At 45.6% G+C, this 17,922-nt stretch overlaps 1 long non-coding RNA gene across 1 annotated transcript; it reads left to right on the plus strand.

The window, feature by feature from the left end:
- The first annotated feature begins 10,498 nt into the window (after positions 1-10,498).
- LOC119293620 lies at positions 10,499-12,739 on the plus strand. Its single transcript, XR_005143149.1, has 3 exons — positions 10,499-11,051; positions 11,732-11,840; positions 12,500-12,739. It is a non-coding gene; the product is annotated as an uncharacterized LOC119293620 (long non-coding RNA).
- Positions 12,740-17,922: the final 5,183 nt, after the last annotated feature.

Here is a 17,922-nt window from a genome sequence, read left to right on the forward strand (position 1 = left end):
GAGAGTGCGTATAATCCATGGACTCAACATTAGTCAAAAGCACTCATATACTTATTGAAAAAATTTAGAAGTCATCAAAAATTCAAGTACTACGTGCATGCTCCTAGGGGTATAGATTGGTAGGAAAAGACCATCGCTCGTCCCCGACCGCCACTCATAAGGATGCACAAGCCAGGTACACTTCATGTTTCAAATTTGTTACACAACTTTAACCATACGTGCATGCTACGGGATTTGCAAACTTCAACACAAGTATTTCTCAAATTCATAATCACCCAACTAGCACGACAATGATATTATCACCTCCATATCTCAAAACAATTATCGAGCATCAAACTTATCTTAGTATTCAACACACTCAAAAGAAAGTTTCACATATCTTGAACACCAAGTATATTAATATTAAGAAAATTACCATGCTATTAAAGACTCTCAAAATAATCTAAGTGAAGCATGAGAGATCAAATAGTTTCTTTAAAACAAATCCACCACCGTGCTCTAAAAGATCTAAGTGAAGTACTAGAGCAAAAATTATCATGCTCAAAAGATATAAGTGAAGCACTATGAGCAAAACTATCAAGCTCAAAAGATATAAGTGAAGCACATAGAGTATTCTAACAAATTCCAATTTGTGTAAGGCTCTCTCTCAATAAAGAATTTCATATCTTGGTACTTTATTCAACAGCAAGCAAAGCTAAAGAAAACTACAATGCAAGGATAGCACAACTCATGTGAAGAAGCAAAAACTTAAGCTCAACCGATACTAACCGATAGTTGTTGAAGAAGAAAGGTGGGATGCCTACTGGGGCATCCCCAAGCTTAGATGCTTGAGACTTCTTGAAATATTATCTTGGGGTGCCTTGGGCATCCTCAAGCTTGAAATTTTGTGTCTCCTTAATTCCTCTCGTATCATGGTTTCTCTTTTTATCAAAAGCTTCATTCACAACAAACTCAACAAGAACTCCTGAGATAGGTTAGTATAAACCAATGCAAAACCTTATCATTTTCTACTGTAACAAATCACTAAAATTATTATTCAACATTGCATACTAAATTCCTCTGTATATTTAATAATCCTATCATCAAATAGAATCATTAAAAAAGCAAACAAATGCAAACAATGCAACCATAACAGCAATCTTTCAAAACAGTACAGTCTGTAAAGAATGCAAGGGTATAAATACTTCCCTAACTCGAAAAATTATGAACTAAAATTCCCACTGCAATAAATTTATCAGAGCTCAATACTCAAAAAGATTCAACGTTATACCATGCTCTGACTTTTCTAGGGAATTTTTGCAACAGCGGTAAACTTTCTGTTTTCAAACAGCAACATGCAAACTAGCAAAATAAGCATGGCAAAGGCTATCCTTGACTTTTTATTGAAACTAAAGAGATAAAACACTATTCAAACTAACAGAAAACAAAAAACTAACAAAATAAAATGATGCTCCAAGCAAAACACATATCATGTGGTGAATAAAAATATAGCTCCAAGTAAAGTTACCGATGAACGAAGACGAAAGAGGGGATGCCTTCCGGGTCATCCCCAAGATTGGGCTCTTGGTTGTCCTTGAATATTACCTTGGGGTGCCTTGGGAATCCCCAAGATTAGGCTCTTGCCACTCCTTATTCCATAGTCGATCGAATCCTTACGCAAAACTTGAAAACTTCAACCACACAAAACTCGTAAGCTCTGTTAGTATAAGAAAATAAAAGCACCACTTAGGTACTGTAATGAACTCATTATAAATTCATATTGGTGTAATATATAATGTATTATAACTTCTCTATGGTTCACACCACTTAATACTAGCCATAGATTCATCAAAATAAGCAAACAACACATAGAAAACAGAATCTGTCAAAAACAGAACAGTCTGTAGTAATCTGTATGAAACGTATACTTATGGAACCCCAAAAATTATTAAATAAATTGATGGACCTGCGAAATTTGTCTATTAATCATATGCAAAAAGAATCAACCTAAAATCACTCTCCAGTAAAAAATTTCAGCTAATCTCGTGAGCGCTAAAGTTTCTGTTTTTCACAGCAAGATCATATAAACTTCACCCAAGTCTTCCCAAAGGTTCTACTTGGCACTTTATTGAAACAAAAGCTATAAAACATGATTACTACAGTAGCATAATCATGTGGACACACAAAAACAGTAAGGATAAATATTGGGTTGTCTCCCAACAAGCGCTTTTCTTTAATGCATTTTAGCTAGGCATGATGATGACAATGATGCTCACATAAAAGATAAGAATTGAAACATAACGGAAGCATCATGAAGCATATGACTAGCACATTTAAGCTTAACCCACTTCCTATCCATAGGGATTTTGTGAGCAAATAACTTATGGGAACAATAATCAACTAGCATAGGATGGCACAATAAGCATAGCTTTAAAAATTTAAGTACATAGAGAGGAAACTTGACATTATTGCAATTCCTACAAGCATATGTTCCTCCCTCATAATAGTTTTCAGTAGCATCATGAATGAATTCAACAATATAACCAGCACCTAAAGCATTCTCTTCATGATCTACAAGCATAGAAAATTTACTACTCTCCACATAAGCAAACTTTTTCTTTATAGCATACGTATCATCACAATAATCATCATAGATAGGAGGCATGCTTTCATCATAGTAAATTTGCTCATCAAAGCTTGGGGGACAAAATATATCATATTCATCAAACATAGCTTCCCCAAGCTTGTGGCTTTGCATATCATTAGAATCATGGATATTCAAGGAATTCATACTAACAACTTTGCAATCATGCTCATCATATAAAAACATTCTATAGATTTCTTCTTCTAGTACTTGAGCACAATTATCCTATCCATCATACTCACGAAAGATATTAAAAAGGTGAAGCGTATGAGAAAAACTCAACTCCATTTTTTTGTAATTTTCTTTTATAAACGAGACTAGTGCTAAAACAAGAAACAAAAAGATTCAATTGCAAGATCTAAAGATATACCTTCACTTACCTAGCATCCCCGGCAATGGCGCCAGAGAAGAGCTTGATGTCTACTACACAACCTTCTTCTTGTGGACGTTGTTGGGCCTGCAAGTGCACAGGTTTGTAGGACAGTAGCAAATTTCCCTCAAGTGGATGACCTAAGGTTTATCAATCTGTAGGAGGCGTAGGATGAAGATGGTCTCTCTCAAACAACCCTGCAACCAAATAACAAAAAGTCTCTTGTGTCCCAACACACCCAATACAATGGTAAATTGTATAGGTGCACTAGTTCGGCGAAGAGATGAAGATACAAGTGCAAAATAGATAGTAGATATGGGTTTTTGTAATCTGAAATAATAAAAACAGCAAGGTAACAAGCGGTAAAAGTGAGCGTAAACAGTATTGCAATGATAGGTAACAAGGCCTAGGGTTCATACTTTCACAAGTGTAAGTTCTCTCAACAATAATAACATAGATAGAACATATGACAAGACCTCAACATGCAACAAAGAGTCACTCCAAAGCGACTAATAGCGGAGAACAAATGTAGAGATTATGGTCGGGTACGAAACCACCACAAAGCTATTCTTTCGGATCGATCTATAAAAGAGTTCGTACTAGAATAACACCTTAAGATACAAATCAACCAAAACCCTAATGTCACCTAGATACTCCGTTGTCACCTCAAGTATCCGTGGGTATGATTATACGATATGCATCACACAATCTTAGATTCATCCAACCAACATAAAAGTACTTCAAAGAGTGACCCAAAGCTACTACCGGAGAGTCAAGAACGTGTGCCAACCCCTATGCATAGGTTCCCAAGTGTCACGAAACCCGCAAGTTGATCACCAAAACATACATCAAGTGGATCAATAGAATAACCCATTGTCACCACGGTTATCCCACGCAAGACATACATCAAGTGTTCATAAAAGACTCAATCCGATAAGGTAACTTCAAAAGGGGAAAGTCAGTTCATCACAAGAGAGTAGAGGGGGAGAAACATCATAAGATCCAACTACAATAGCAAAGCTCGGGATACATAAAGATCGCGCCATAGAGGAACACGAGAGAGAACACGAGAGAGAGAGAGAGATCAAACACATAGCTACTGGTACATACCCTCAACCCTGAGGGTGAACTACTCCCTCCTCGTCATGGATAGCGTCGGGATGATGAAGATGGCCTCCGGTGATGGGATCCCCCTCCGGTAGGGTGCCGGAACAGGGTCCCCATTGGTTTTTGGTGGCTACAGAGGCTTGAGGCAGCGGAACTCCCGATCTATATCTTCTGTTCTGGAAGTTTTAGGGTACGTAGGTATATATGGGTGCAGGGGGTACGTCGGTGGACCTCCGGGTTGCTCACGAGGTAAGCGGCCGCGCCCAGGGGGGGCGCGCCCTCCACCCTCGTGGACAGCCCGGGGCTCCCCTGGCGTGCACTCCAAGCCCATCAGGTTGGTTTCCTTCCAAAATTAACTTCAATTCTCTAGTTGATTTCGTTCCGTTTTGACTCCATCTGATATTCCTTTTCCTCGAAACACTGAAACAGGCATAAAACAACAAATATGGGCTGGTCCTCCGGTTAATAGGTTAGTCCCAAAAATAATATAAAAGTGGATAATAAAGCCCAATATTGCCTAAAACAATAGATAAAGTAGCATGGAGCAATCAAAAATTATAGATACGTTGGAGACGTATCAGGGGGGCATAGGTTTCACTAGTGGATTCTCTCAAGATAGCATATATTATGGTGGGTGAACAAATTACTATCGAGCAATTAATAGAAAAGCGCATAGTTATGATGACATCTAAGGCAATGATCATGAACATAGGCATCACGTCCGTGTCAAGTAGACCGACTCCTGCCTGCATCTATTACTATTACTCCACACATCGACCGCTATCCAGGATGCATCTACAGTATTAAGTTCATAAAGAACGGAGTAATGCATTAAGCAAGATGACATGATGTAGAGGAATTAACTCAAGCAATATGATGAAACCTCCTTCTTGTTATCCTCGATGGCAACAATACAATATGTGCCTTGCTGCCCCTATTGTCACTGGGAAAGGACACCACAACGTTGAACCCAAAGCTAAGCACTTCTCCCATGGCAAGAAAGATCGATCTAGTAGGCCAAAGTAAACTGATAATTCGAAGAGACTTGCGTAGATATCAAATCATGCATAAAAGAATTCAGAGAAGATCCAAATAATATTCATAGATAATCTTGATCATAAATCCACAATTCATCGGATCTCGGCAAACACACTACAAAAGAGTATTACATCGAATGGATCTCCAAGAACGTCGAGGAGAACATCGTATTGAGAATCAAAGATAGAGAAGAAGCCATCTAGCTAATAACTATGGACCCGAGGGTCTGTGGTAAACTACTCACGCTTCATCAGAGAGGTAATGGTGTTGACGTAGAAGCCCTCCATGATCGAATCCCCTTCCAGCAGGATACCAAAAAAGGCACCATGATAGGATCTCACGGGTACAGAAGGTTGTAGCGGTGGAAAAGTGGTTTCGTGGCTCGGCTGATTTTTTTAGGGTATAGGAGTATATATAGCCGAAGGAACTAGGTAAGGGGACCACAAGGGGCCCACGAGGGTGGGGAGCGCGCCTACCCCCCCGGGCGCGCCCTCCTGCCTCGTGGCTTCCTCGTTGCATCTCCGACTTCATCTCCATGTCTTCTGGTTTACCTTTGGTCCAAGAAAGATCCTCGCAAAGGTTTCATTCGTTTGGACTTTGTTTGGTATTCCTTTTCTTCAAAACTCTAAAATAAGTTAAAAAAGAGAAACTGGCACTAGGCCCTCGATTAATAGGTTAGTCCCAAAAATAATATAAAATAGCATATTAATGCCCATTAAACATCCAAAACAGATAATATAATAGCATTGAACAATCAAAAATTATAGATACGTTGGAGACGTATCAGTCAACCCCAAAGATTGACGACTCTGATTTAAAAGGGAATGTTTTAGTCAGAAAACTATTCGTCCCTCAGCCAAGTTTACGTTCGGTCGGATAGGAGTCAAACCGAAGCTAGGCCCAGGTGAAGTTTGGTCAAGCCCTATTGAAGTGCAAGCGTGGTGTCTGCCATTTGCTGCCGTATATAGGCATCGAAGGGGGCGATCGATCGGGCAGCTCATGATTGACGCCGCCGCCATGAAAGCTCGAGCCCCGTTATAGTTTAGGTGTGGAGATTCTATTTACATTCGATCCAAAGCATAGGGGACGTGGTGGGTGAGGTCGATGGCGGCAGTGACATCGGCTTCCACTTCTATGAGGGGGTGCGGCAAGGCGTTGACAGTGTTCCTACCATAGAGGCGCCTTCGTCGTCCTTCTCGCCGCCCGTGCCACAATGATTGTAGTTGGTGCGAGCGGTCACAGACATGCCGCCCCTGGGGCTGCAGCACCGGCAGAAGGAATGTTGGATGCCATGATCTGGAAGACGGTCGGAGGAGAATAATCATGTCAGGACCCCAATCCTAAGTCACACCGATCTAGCATGTAACACATCATATCACCTTGCGGCCACACGCATGATATTCCCCCGGGTGCCACCTTACCTGGCCCGGGACCATTTGCGCCTTTTAGCTCACGTATATGATAGTGCTAGCATCCATATGACAAAGAACCCGGGCTGGCATGACTAGTCGTAAACCCAAGGTGGCGCTAACTTACATGGATAGACATACATGACCCAACAACGAATGTGTCGATCAACAACGTATGAACCCATGTCGTAGCAAGCTACAGGGACTTAAAGGAACAACGTGTAACATTTCCCCGAAGGGACAGGCACATGAATGAACAAGGACACATGCCGGCCAACCTAAGTGTTCCAGAGCAGTAGCAAGCTACCATGGCTCGGTGGAAGCACTAGGAGACATTTCCCGGTAAGAGAGGCTACCAAGAGTAAACATCTAGGTTGTCGGATCCCACACATACCAAGCATTTCAATAATCATACACACAATATGCTTGATATGCGCAAATACAACATGGCATCACAACATGACTCTACAACTCAAGTATTTATTCAATAGGCTCCGAGGAGTCAAGTATTACAATCATGGGTATCATGACCCAAAATTCAGAGCATACAAGCCAAAAGCACATGCGGAAGCTTAACATGTCTGAGTACAGACATCTACAAATGAAAAGGGCTGAGAAGCCTAACTATCTACAAGACCCTCCAGAGGGCACAAGATCTTAGCTGAGGTAACAAGCTGAACGGCGAAGTCCACACGGAACTACTAGTGATACTAGAGTTTCTCTGCAAAAATATAAATTAAGAAAATGTGAGTACAAATGTACCGAGCAAGACTTACATAAGAACTAGCTACATATGCATCAGTATCAACAAAGGGATGGTGGGGTTTAATTGCAGCAAGCCAGCTTTGACTCAGTGGCTAACCTAAACTATGACTGCAAGTAACTCTTTTGAGGTGGCGCAAACGAGTCCACATATTCACCATATCAATACACCACTATGGATCCGCTCGCATCTCCCTACGAGAATGCCATCCATAGCACTCATGCTTATCTTGCACATTTTAGAGTATCCACTTTCACTTGTCTATGAACTGTATAGGCAACCCAGAGGACCTTTACCGCGGACGCAGCTATTCGAATAGATCACTTATAACCCTGCAGGGGTGCACTTCTTCACACATGTTTCCACCACTTAGCGTCTGCACACGATGTGTGCTCGGTAGACTTCAAGCAAAAGCCGATGTGGGTCTAGACCATGACCTGACTAACGACACAAATCCCTAGTCGAGGTTTATCGCCTATTCAGGTTCCATCCGCAGGGAGTCTGGCCGAGGTTTCCACATACGGCCCCGAATGATGTGTATAGGGTTTCCGAGACACCAAACGGGTGCCCGGTATACCCAGCCACGTGTCTACCGCATCACAGCCCACCCCTGCGGTCAGCGCTGCGCACGGCCTCCAGCAAACTACAAAGACCAAAAACTACTTGCAACTCCTGGACAAAGGACATGGGAGGTTAGTAACTCGAGCGGGGCCATGTTTCAGGGCCCAACGTGTGGTTGTAACTGTTCATGGATCACAAACACAGAACTCAGTTCCTGAGGACAACTTCAATGAGACAAATCACCATGTACTCATACATGGCCTCTCACCACTACCTTTACCAAATTGTGTTCACACACTTAGCTTACACACAGTAGGACAAGTTCATCACCATTCCAAATCATCCCTGATGAATTAGACCTGACTCAACTCTAAGCAGTAGCAGGGATGACAAACAAGCATGAATGAGTAGGCACATCAGGGCTCAAGCAACTCCTACTCGTGCTAGTGGGTTTCATCTACTTACTGTGGCAATGACAGGTCATGCAGAGGAAAGGGGTTCAACTACCACAACAAGTAATAGTTGAATCGTTATTATCCTAATGCAGTAAAGGAGAGCAGGGGCGAGAGAATGGGGTTGTATCGGAATGAATAAGGGGATTTTGCTTGCCTGATACTTCTGAAGATATTATAGTTCTTCATTGATGTCATCGATCACATCGTCGAAACATCGTTTACTGAGAGGGGACAATACCGGCAAACAAGGAAGAACACAATCAATGCAATGCACAATATGATGGATGATCATGACATGGCAATATGTTGTGATTGAGCTAATTCAACTAAAACCAGAAGGGTTTGAGGTTATTTGAACCCAAGGTTCAAGTTCAAAGTAAAAATAAGAATTTATAAAGTGCATTATCATGTTTTGATCTAATAGCATGGTTAAGTTGCTTTAACATCCATGAAACCAGTACAGATGGATAGATTGGATTTTTCTAATCATTTTTCATATATAACTCTTTGCATTCAGAGTTATATATTAATTTCTATGATTCTTTGAAGTTTGTAACAATTTCTGGAATTTCCTTGATAACAATAAATCTAGAAAAAAGCCTTTACAGTGTCAGCATTGTGTCAGGGTGATGTCAGCAGGTCAACTGGGTCACCCTGGGTCAAACCTGACCAGAGGGGTCCACTGGTCAGTGACACAGTGCTGGTTAGTGTCGCTGACAGGTGGGGTCGGGTCAACAGCCACGTCAGCAAGTCAACACTGACGTGTGGGGTCGGTCACATGTGACGTGGCCAGGTCAAACCAACCTGTGGGGCCCGTGGGGTTAATTTAAACTAAACAGAAATAATACTGGGTTTAATTAGGGCATGGGCACATGTGTCAGTGAGCCTGGGGTTGGTCAGTGGCGTCATTAGTCGCTAATGATGACACCACGTCGGCACGGCCGGAGTTCAGCCGCCGGCGACCTTCCCGCTCGGCGGAGCATAGCTAGGAGGCGCTAGGGGTTGTGGCTAGAGGTGATGAGTCCACCAGGATGTAGTCAAAGCTCGTCTGCATCCAACGGAGGAAACGAGAGGGCGCAGGGTGGCTTGCGCTCGCCGGAAGCGAGCTCACGGTGGTGGCCGGACTACGGCATCGGCCAAGACGAGGCTACGAAGCACGGGGAGCCCGACTGAGAGGGTATACGGCTTCCTCGTCTCACCAGGAGCATGGTGATGTGCTCGGTTTCGATGGAGGCGAGCTAAAACGACGACGGTGACCTGACCAGCGCCGGCGAGGTCACAACCTCGACGGAGATGGGGGCTATGCTAGGCTATCGAGCACGGGGACGGAGGGGTTCAGTAGAGGATCTCATGGCGGAGAGGACAAGGTGGTCAGCGAGCTCGGAGACGATCGGGGTGCAGCGAATCGAGCGATGGAGGTCGGCGGGTCCGAGGTAGAAGATGAGCCTGAAGGTGTCTCCGCATGGCGTTCGGGCTCGTGGGACTCGGCGTAGAGGTGCGGCACAGCGAGGGGGAGCTTGTGCGCTAGCTAGCTAGGCGTGGGGAGTTCGGCATCCATGGTGGTGCTCGTCAGCGGTGACGGCTGCGCACGGTAGCTGCGCGCAAGAGAAGCAGAGGAGGGGAGAGTGAGCAGCGTGTGAGGGAGAGGAGAGAGGGGTCCAGAGAGGGAACGAGGGAAGGGTCGGGGCTCCCAGGTGGAAGCAGGAGGTGGCCGAAGCCGCACGCACGCGCACCACGCCTCGCCTTTGCCTACTGGCTGAAGGAAGAAGACGGGCATGTCCCTGTGGCTGGGCCAACAGTGCTGGGCCATCCAAGTGCGCTTTGGTGAGCGCCAGGTAAGTTTCCAGTTGAGTCTCTCTCTTATCTTTACTATTTCTATTTTTTCCTATTTTTATTTAAATCTTTGCCACTGTTTGTAAATTCAAAAGAGCTCAAAACAGTGCCGAACGTCCTCTGAATATTTTTATGTTGCTGAATGGACTATTCCAAATGCCTAAGCTTAATTCTGATTGGTGGAATCACTAGTGGCTTGGATCGATGACCTGGCAAACATCAGTCCATCCATCCGTCCATCAATCCATCCCATCCGACGGCAGCAAACCCCCCTCTCTCTCGTGAACCCCCCAAACCCTTCTCTCTCGCGCGAACCCCATCCGTCCATCGATCCAGCCCGCCGCTCTCCCTATTGTGTGAACCCTAGCTAACAGCTCCTCCCTGCCACCGCCACCTCCATCGCCCGATCTTGGCGACCTCAAGTGGGAATCGACGGTGCCCAGCACACCAACAGGACCCCCACGCTCCGCTCCTCCCTCCTGTCCGGCGAGATCCGGCGAGAGCTTCGTTCGCCGCCTTCCTCTCTCATCCTCTCTCTGATCCAGATCTAGTCCCTCCGCCGCCGCCCCCTTCTCCCCCTCATTCACCATCGCAACACGCCTACACCTCTCGTTGTACCTGCATGCACGCGCCCACACGCCTCCCTGCCCACACGCCTCGATTCCATCGACCCAACGCCCAGGCCCAGCATGCGCCGCCGCGGGGATGGATCTGGGGAAGATCGTGAGCGTGTTCAACCAAGTCGGCCATGGAGGCGGGGGCTCTCTCCGCCAGCGACGTGCCAGAACACGGTCCTCGCCAACCCGCTCAGCCCCGACGAGGCGATGCGGCACCCCATGGAGTCGGCCCTCGCGCAGTGCAAGCCCCGCCCCGGGTTCTGCTCCTGCCTCTGGTAAGCGGCCCCATTCCCGCCTCTCCCTCCCCTCATTCGCTCTAGGGCTAGCCTCGATTGGTAATCTGACACCCAGCAAGGCATGCTAGCTGCTGAATTATGAAACCATATGTTTTTGATTTAGTGGTTCCTTGTTTCGTCTGTATAGCAAAATCTGGCTAGCTTCAGACTTTTTTTTATTTTGGCTGGTTGAATATCTCTGTAGGCTGGTAGTGACCAGAATGTTCACACGGAGTCTACATCTTGAACCTTGTCTTACGATCATACATTTCATGAAATGAGGTCAAAAAAAATGCACATGTCGTCAGCTCAAGCATTTTGAAATTGGTTCACATGCATCCCCCTCGTGATTCAGTAACCATGTTGTAACCCATTGCAGCCCTGCTATCATGTAATGCATAGGATGTTAGGAGCTTGGGATTATTTTTTATGATACGTATAAATCTCTATGTTAAACCCAAATGAAGAGCAGCATGTGTCGATGTTTCATTACATTTGAGCTGTATTTAGCTAGATCCTGCCCCTGGGGATGATAAATACTGAAAGTGTTGTCCCTGTCTATCAGGTGATCCATGTGTTATCATATGTCAAAATGAAGAGCAGCAGATCTAGATGTTTGATTCCTTTGAACTGTAGTAATATTCCGAGTCTGCTGACTTGTTAATCTGGTGCTTCTGTAGGAGATCATCTCTATGAGGGGCTTGTCCTTAGTGAGGACGTGAGCCTACTCGCCATGGTTTATTTTAAGAACATCATCAACCGCTAGTGGCGCACTCGCCGGGATTCCTAGTGAGTGACTGTTCAGCTCTGTTGAGTAATTATGATTAATTTAGTGTTTTGCCAAGTATTTTTGCTGACAGTAGTGACAATGTGCGCTAGAATATCATCATGGTGTGAATTTAGGCTCTCTACCTAAGCTTCCTATTGTGAACACTGTGGTGTTAGAATACTTGTATATATATTGTATATATACTCTATGCGCTAGAATATCATCATGCTGTTTTCTTCGAGTCATCGTCTAGTTAGCTTCCTACTGTCAATGCTGTGGTGTTAGAATCCTTGTATATGTACTTGTACATATACTCTGTGCCCTAGAATATCATCATGTTGTTTTCCTCGAGTCGTCGTCCTGTTGATAGTTCTGACATAACACTCTGGAGAAAAATAGTTGATGGTTTCCAACAGGAAGGAACAATAGCTGATCCACTTGTTATTGTGGTTCACCGGTTATATTAGGAAATGCAGCCGGTCTTGCTATTGTGAGGTTCCTACTTTAAATTCCTTGTGACCCAGGTTTCCCTGCAGCCATTACTGTAACCGGGTTCATGGCTTTCACTTTTGAATAGGGGCAGCCAGCCAGGTTGGCTAGCAGTGAACTGATAACTAACTTTGCTTGGTTTTGATTCTTTAGACACTCATGTGATTTATCTAACTGCTGAACATTGCAGAGTAATGCACTTAAGGAGTTGCATCAAAGGCATCGTTGGTGCCTAGTGTCCTCGTCAAGTTCCTTCAGCATATGAACACAGATGTCAAAGTCGCAGGAGAGCATCAGTCGTCCCTTCTTTAGGTTGTCGGCATTGTGCTAGCACTTTCAGGGAGAGGTCTTTTTGTCCGTTCAGGAGGAACAACATGATTGAAGGAAATATGCCCTAGACGCAATAATAAAGTTACTATTTATTTCCTTATTTCATGATAAATGTTTATCATTCATGCTAGAATTGTATTAACCGGAAACATAATGCATGTGTGAATACATAGACAAACATAGTGTCACTAGTATGCCTCTACTTGACTAGCTCGTGAATCAAAGATGGTTAAGTTTCCTAGCCATAGACATGAGTTGTCATATGATTAACGGGATCACATCATTAGGTGAATGATGTGATTGACTTGACCCATTCGATTAGCTTAGCACTTGACCGTTTAGTATTTTGCTATTGCTTTCTTCGTGACTTATACATGTTCCTATGACTATGAGATTATGCAACTCCTGTTTACCGGAGGAACACTTTGTGTGTTACCAAACGTCACAACGTAACTTTGTGATTATAAAGGTTCTCTACAAGTGTCTCAGAAGGTACTTGTTGAGTTGGCGTATTTTGAGATTAGGATTTGTCACTCCGATTGTTGAAGAGGTATCTCTGGGCCCTCTCGGTAATGCACATCACTATAAGCCTTGCAAGCAATGTGAATAAAGAGTTAGTTGCAGGATGATGCATTACATAACGAGTAAAGAGACTTGCCGATAACGAGATTGAACTAGGTATTGAGATACCAACTGTCGGTGTCAAAACCGGCGGATCTCGGGTAGGGGGTCCCGAACTGTGCCTCTAGGCAGGAGACTGGGGACACGATGTTTTTACCCAGGTTCGGGCCCTCTAGATGGAGGTAAAACCCTACTCCTCCTTGATTAATATTGATGATATGGGTAGTACAAGAGTTGATCTACCACGGGATCAGAGAGGCTAAACCCTAGAAGCTAGCCTATGGTATGATTGGTATTCATCCTACGGAATAAAACTCTCCAGTTTATATAGACACCGGAGAGGGCTAGGGTTACATAGAGTCGGTTACAATGGGAGGAGATCTTCATATCATATCGCCAAGCTTGCCTTCCACGCCAAGGAAAGTCCTATCCGGACACGGAACAAAGTCTTCAATCTTGTATCTTCATAGTCCGGGAGTCCGGCCAAAGGTCATAGTCCGGCCATCCGGACACCCCCTAATCCAGGACTCCCTCAGTAGCCCCCGAACCAGGATTCAATGACGATAAGTCCGGCACGCAAGTTTGTCTTCGGCATTGCAAGGCGGGTTCTTCTCCAAATTCCATGTACCCGTCGGATAGTGTCCGGCTTCTGGTGTGTGTTGCTCTCCTCAGCTTCTGTGCCCAATAATGACCATCTTCCACGTGTCAAATGATTGCGAAAAGCCAGTTTTTTTCATTTAACCCCCCCCCCCCCAGTCGCGTATATGAGCCGCCCATAAAAGAGAAGGGGGTTTAGATCCAATTCACACCACCTTCCCTCCACGAGTATTCATCAGAGCACTTTCGACAGAGATCCATTCCACCATGGCCGGTCGAAGAAGCTCCTCCTCTCACCTCTCCAGCCCTCGGCCTGGAGATTGGGAGCGGTGTTCCGTCCCGCATAGCAAGCTAGTACTGCTTCAATCCAAGGGGCTCCTCCCCCCAGCATATATGGTCCCAGTTCGAGCCGGGATCGCCACCTATAGCGGCGGAGAGCAGGCAGAGAGCGTCCCCAATCCCTCTCAAGGAGAGCGGGTATGCCTAGTCCCTTATTTAATAAGAGGACTCAGATTTCCAATTCATCTGTTTCTCCGAGGGCTACTGGAGTTCTACGGCCTCCAGCTACACAACCTCACGCCTGCCTCCATTCTGCATGTTGCGGGCTTCGTGGCCCTCTGCGAGCTGTTTTTGGGCATTGAGGCCCATTTCGCGCTGTGGAAGAGGTTGTTCTGCCTTGTGCCCCGCTCTCAGGAGGGGTCAATTTATCAACTGGGTGGAGCCGAACTATGGCACATCGCCGGGACCGGATATCTATCCGGTACCCCAAAGAAGGCGTCCGAGGACTGGCCTTCGGAATGGTTTTAAATGGATGACGTCCCCCTGCCGAACCCTGTACGGCTCGGCCTCCCTGAGTTTAACAACGCTCCATTGAAGAAACGCCTGAGCTGGCGCCCACGAAACCCTTAGAGGGAAACTGATAGGGACATCCTTTACCTGATGAACCGGATGAGATTGTTGGCTCATTCCGGATTGACCATGATTGAGGTCATGGCCACATGCATTATGCGGGGGGTGTAGCCGCTTCAGTACAGAGGCCACCCCATGTGGGATTTCAACGGGGAGGACGACGCCACCCAGTGCGATCGCAAGGGGCCGGATTCGGCCACCACTCTAACGAAGATCTTATCCGCTTTGTACAAGGGAGAAGAAGAGGAATTCCTCCGTGTCAACCCACGGGGCGGATTCTCTATGTACAGTCCTCCAAGCTGGGTGAGCGAACACTTTCACTTGTCTACCCGCTTTCGAAATTCCCATAATTGAGTACTTAGTCTAGCGATGTTAACGCAGGAGCTGCGCTAGACTGTGAAGGAGATAAACAGCCCTCCTCCGCAACCCAAGGACCCGGAACGGTCCCTCGATCCGGAATCCCAAGAGGACCCGAACTTATGTGTGGAGTTAATTGATGGGGTGTTTCATCAATTGAGTAAGGTCAACACCTTAGTGGCCATTACAGCCGACTATCCCGGACTACTTCCAGCCTCAAAGGTAACCGAGACCGAAGTCCCAGTACTTTCAAGAGGATTCATCCATGCTTTATTTTGATTGCCGTAAACCAATAGTGTTTCGCTTTGCAGGGGAAATCCTTGAGGCGGAGGGCCGAGCCCGCGGTGGGTAGCCAACAAGGGCCATTGAAGCCAGGCGGGCTAAAAACAAGTGCGGAACGGATCGAGATTCCGGCGCAACAGTACGGCGTGTAATTTTAACGCCTAGGGTTTATGCCCTCAAGTCACACTAACGCCCATGCTCTCCTTAGGAGGAAGAGCGCTCGCCGGACTATATCCACCGGCCAGGCTTCAAGGCCAGGTCCGGAAGCGGAGGCGAACACGGGGGGCGCACCGGACGCTCCCCCGATAGAGGACACGGACGGGCTATCTGCCACCAATTCAGAGGTGGAGAGTGCCGTGAACCACCGGCGTCACACGGCTATTCTTCGTGACGCATGTTTTTCCCAAGAGGCGTTGGACGCCTTTAATACGGGAGATGTGTATATCCGTGCCGCTCCAAATGGTCTAGCCAAAGCCACAGAGCAGTATGTGAAAGACATACGGGTGAGTAAATCTGATGGTTATATATGTTAGTAGCCCCCGATACTTGAAACAGTTAAGATAACTGATTTAAGGATCATATGTTATGCATGATCTTACAAAGAAGAACACACAACTGTCCCAGGAGCTGGAAGAGTGCAACGCCCAACTCGAGGCCGCACTGGCCGCTTCAGAGAATGCCAAGGGGACCCCTTCAGGTAATATATGCTTCGAAAGATAATTCTGCTATGAAGTGCGGCATATGTGCAATTCTGACAATAACAGTGCAGATGGGGACGGAGTGAATCCAGACAAGCAGCAACTCCTGCGCCAGTTAAAGGCCGGTGAGAGCATGCTGACGAGGGTGAGGCAAGAGAAGAACAAGCTTCAAGACGCCAATACCCAGCTAGGCGAGGAACTAAAGGATGTTCGTGCTCAGCTGTCTGATTCCGTAAAGGAGAATCGGCGACTTCGATCGGCATTTTTAGTAAGTGTTGAAAAGAGTTCGGTGAGGAAGTCGATTGATAGAGCTATGTCTGCAGATGTGCTGACAGGTCGTCCTGCGGAGGAGATACCTGGTTCAGCGGGGGACCTTCTTCATGAGCTATTGCAACTACACGAACGAGTTCGGCAGGCGATGCAAGGTGTTGTCCAGGCTATGTGGCAATCCCTCTCCGTACCCGAAGGCCTTGGAGAGCTTGCAAAGAAGTTGGAGGGAGTGCGGCAGCGCTTCCGGTTGTGGAAGATATCGGCCTGCCGTCAAGGTGCCAGGGAGGCCTGGGCCATGGTGAAGAGTCGGTACACGAAGGCTGACCCGAACCACATGGCCGAGGTCGGCCCTGTGCGTCCTGACGGAAAGGATATCCCTGTCAGTTTAGTGTATGGCCAGGTAGAGCTGGTTGCCAAGTATTCTCAACAGGACTATAGATTAGATAGCCTGTTGGATGGTATTGAAGAAGAATATACCGAGTCAAATTAACTATGTAATTTAAAATGACAGTTAAAATGCCTTCTAGCTCGATTGTAGATCGTTTGTCATTGCGGACCTTTTCGCTTCGACCTCTGGACCCGATAGTCCGGAGTGTGTCCGAATACCCTCTCGGTTATGTAAGAACCGGGGCATGCATGGAGACCAGGCGTAGGGGTCATAAGTGCTTTAGCAGACAAGCGCCCAACTAGTTATGTTATATTACATGGTTAGTAAGAAACATCTCCCAGGGAGAATAGTTCCGTTAGGGGTTCCTTTCCCTGGGAGGCATGCCCTAAAGTGCATGTCCGGACTGCGAGAAAAAGTAGAAAAGCATAGATAAATAAACAAGAAAAATCATCTTTTAGCTCACCGACTGAATATTCCCTTAAGAACGCTAGCTTTCGGCTTCACCCAGTCTGAGGTACACATCCGGCTAACCCAGCAGTAACAATCGGAGAGGTGCTCCCTTTACCACCTAGCCGAACAAACGGGAACGTAGGGGTAAGCACAGGAGCCAGGCAACCCAGCTTGGCCAAAATTTAAGTCATATGGATGCATATAATGGTGTATAAAAGGTTCATGCGGAAGTATCACACATGTTTTGGGCATGAGGCCCGTTTAAATAAACTTCTGATAAAGAAGCCCCCAGGTGTAATGAGCGCGGGTGGCGCGTCAAGTATGTGCGAACAACGCGCAGGCAAGCCCCTAAAGGCTTGGGAGAAAAAGGGAGGGAGAAGGAGAGAAATACCAGGCAGCTGTAACGCCTGGATAATCTTGCTACAGTAATCCCACGCTAATCATGGCACGTCATCCTGATTACTGTTCCTATCCTCGCAATAATTCGAAACCGTTCAAATTCAAAATTCAAATTGATGAAAACAATAAAAGTTTTCAAAATTTAAAATAAAATTGTTCGGTGGTTGACGAATATTACAAAGGTAATTATGATGCAACAAACAAATTTTTATTAAATGCCTAAGTGTTTATAGATAAATAAAAAAAAACATAAAAGAAAATAAATAAAAAGAAAACAGAAAACAATACAAAAAAAAGAAAAAAAGAGAAAAG

This window comes from Triticum dicoccoides, chromosome 4B, assembly GCF_002162155.2.
Source record: "Triticum dicoccoides isolate Atlit2015 ecotype Zavitan chromosome 4B, WEW_v2.0, whole genome shotgun sequence".
Taxonomy (NCBI): Eukaryota; Viridiplantae; Streptophyta; class Magnoliopsida; order Poales; family Poaceae; genus Triticum; species Triticum dicoccoides.